Below are 3,447 nucleotides of genomic sequence, written 5' to 3'. Positions count from 1 at the left end.
AGCCCTTTAAGCTCCCCCAGCCCAACCGCTCCCCTACCCCTGCCATCCCACCCCCAAACCCCGGCCCTCAGCACCGCCTCTGCCCGGCTGTTAAATCCCCCCAGGGCTGGGGACTCGACCCCTTCCCTGGGCAGCCCCTTCCAGCGCTTGACAGCTTTTGGGGAAGGAATTTTTCCCAATGTCCAATCTAAGCACAGCAACGCTCCTGTGGGGCAAATGGACACCACATGGAAACACAGCTCAGCACCCAAAGCTCACCTGATTCTCCTGTAGCATCTGCAAATCCAAGAGGGGCACAAAGGGCCAGCTTTAATTTGAGAAGAACAAATGAGCAGCAGCCTCCAGAGCGGGATCAGCTGGGGCGGCTCTGAACCTGCCGTCCTGGAGTCAGTTTGGAGGTGGCCATTTTCACCAGCTTCCAACTGATCCAGGGAAAACATCAAGAATTTCAAATATCAGACCACAATTTAAGGTTTAGAAACCAAACCAAGAAAAATGAGTACTGGGACTAAGTAAGTAGAACATATTTGAGGGACTCACACCCTTGACCAGGTTGTCTTCTACTACCACCCACGCCACAGCTGGAATTTGCAGGGATGAACCTTGCTCCGTCGGTAGGAAGCACCAGCACCATTTACCTCTCACTCAAGCCTGACTTTAGGATAAAGCCTCAGGGTAAAGAAACGTTGTTGTGCAGGTTTGAAGCACGCTCCGTCACACCACAGGGTAAGCACCGAAAGCAGAAACAAACTCCATAACCTGCTGGGGATTAGTTGGCTTCTTATTCCCCCGCATCGCTCCCCCAGCTGTGGCTTACGGGGGTTATTTCTGTTTGCCACCCAGCCATGGTGCAAGCTGGCAGGGAAACAGAGCGCTGGGATTCGGGAGTTGCCTGGTGTCCAGGGGACTCGGACATGTCCTTTTTGGAAGGTTTTTTTTTTTTTGTTCTTGTTAATTTAGGATACTTTCCCCAATCGCCTACATTTTTGCTGCTCTGTACGTTTTTCAGTCCCCTCGCTCTCGGGGAGGCTTTGCCTTTTCTCCTTCAGAAATCCAATAACTTTTTTTTCTGCTGATTCTGAAGGAATCCAGCGGGCTGAAGTCCCCGCTCGGATGAAAGGTCATCTAATCATTTAATAGCATGGCCTGACTTATCTCAAACTAATTATAAAGGGGCAGCCTAGTTTGTCTGGGCTCAAACAAAAGCCAGTAGTTTGCATTCTGGGCAGGATCTGTGGAGCTGATAAATACTTGAGATCGCTGGATCTCGGCTGCACAAAGAATATTTTCTCCTTCTGGAAATGCAGATGTCATTTTGAATTAAGGCACCCGCAATCCCATCCTCTGCATCGGATGCAAATACCCACAGCTGGGTTCATGAGATCTTCCCTTTGCCTCCCAACTGCCGGCAGTGGGTCGTCGTCGTCTTGAATCTCCCCGTGGCCTCTGGCTCTGAAAGAGGCGGCGAATGCGCCGTAATCCTCACGTACGCAGGCGCTCTCCCGGCTTCAGCTGAGAGCCGTCAGGAAGTTTCAGCGTACAAAGCTGGATTTCATAGAATCCTAGAATGTTTTGGGTGGGAAGGGACCCCCAGAGGTCACCCAGCCCAACCCCCCTGCAGGAGCAGGGACACCTTGAACCACATCAGGTTGCTCACAGCCCCGGCCAACCTGGCCTGGAATGGTCCCAGGGATGGGGCCTCCCCCCCCTCTCTGGGCAGCCCCTGCCAGGCTTTCACCACCCTCATTTCACTTACTTTGTTTGTAGAGCGGAGTCAAGGCTTAGCATTAGCAAGCGCTACGCACCAACACCAGACACCTTAATCCTACACGATAGCGAACCACAGCCGAACGCTGCTCTAGCTTACACAAAAATGCTTTTTTGGAGTGGTTGCAGCTTGCCCACATACACTGATTTCTCCTCCAGCTTCTGCTGACTTCCCTCGGGTATTTATGTCTGGAATCCCAGTGTGGAAAACCTACAGAACTCCAGTTAGATACTGAAATGGTTAAAAAAAGTCTCCGTGTTTCCCATTCCCCAGAGCTGGAAAGGCTGCGGCTCTGGGATGATGCATCCATCCCTCTGGCAGAGCTTGTCTGATCCCAGCAGCGCTCCCCAACCATTAATCACCTGGAGCAGCAGCTTTCAGCTCGCAAAACGGAGCCAACCCCAATGAAATCACAAGGAATTATCACGAGCACAAGCAGAATCTGGCCCTAAGCTTTTGCCCACCGAGGGAAGCATCAGTCACCCCCGACCCCCCCTGCCTCTTGGGCTGGTGGCCGAGGACCTGGCGCTGCCTCTGCCCGGGTGCGGCAGCGCTGGGGCCACCAGCACCGGGTCCCACCGCGACGCAGGCTGGAGCAGGGGAGGACCCTGGCGGGACCACCAGCAGGGCTCCTTTGCCCCTCTCGGGCTGCCGGGGCCCAATTGCTCCCCGTTTTCCCCAATATCTATATAGCTGCTATTTTACTTGCAAGGTTGAAACTTGAAACGTGAAGCATAAGCATAAAATCACCCGTGGCACCCAAGAACATCAGCAGCCTTTGGGACTGCCTGGGGAAAAGGGTCCCGGGGCAGGGGACAGTGTGGCAGGAGCCTCGGGAAGGATGCCGAGGAAACGGGAGATGTACAGCCGCTGTAGCAGGAAGAGCCGAGTCCCTCGTTACAAAGGACCAGAAGCAGTAAGGAGGCACTTACCCCGATGGACAAACAGCTCGAGCCTTTTTGGGGAACTGAGTTCAGTTTTCATCCCTCAATGTTACAGCAGAAATGGGGAGAAAAAGAGAAAGAACTGGTAATTTGTGATGGAGCTATGCACGCTCACCACACCTCCACCCACTTGCTGGGCCCATGAGGAACACCTGGGTTAAATACCAGTCACCCCAGTACAGCTGGAAACCTCCCACAGGTGCTCAGTGAGGGTTCGAGACTTGGAAAACAGCCTGCAAGGGCAGCGAGGGCCAGTTCTTCCTTGCGGAGAAGGGCAGGAGATTGTGATTGCTGGTTTCTTGCAAACCGGAGTTTGTTGAGTGAACGGAGAGAGCCAAGCAGGTACGGCAGGGCTTACCCTCAGCCACGCGTTGCTGTTCTCTCGCTGACAGAATAACCACCGATGTTGGTTTTCACAAGTCCATCTCCTCCAGCCGGGCTTTCCTCCAGCCGCTCACCTGCTAAGCCAAGCCAGCAAACTGCTCACCTCTCCGAGCGCTCCCGTTCTTTGCAGCGTGGCTGGCTCTGAGCAGCCGGAGCAGAATTACTGCCCACAGCCTTTACAGAAGAGTTGGAGAGGACTCGACTTGGCCATTAGTCAACGCCGCAATGGGCAGAGCGATGCCCACGCCGGAGGAGAGCAGGCACAACCGCGGCGGCGGCAGGACGGGGCTGGCGGCTGCGCCCCCAGTGCTGCCCCGGGGCCTCCAGGGACCCATAGGGGAGCGGTTCTGT

The sequence above is a fragment of the Egretta garzetta genome, unplaced genomic scaffold (assembly GCF_000687185.1).
Source record: "Egretta garzetta isolate BGI_Z169 unplaced genomic scaffold, ASM68718v1 scaffold184, whole genome shotgun sequence".
In the NCBI taxonomy this organism is placed as follows: Eukaryota; Metazoa; Chordata; class Aves; order Pelecaniformes; family Ardeidae; genus Egretta; species Egretta garzetta.
Note: the sequence above shows the minus strand (reverse complement) of the source record.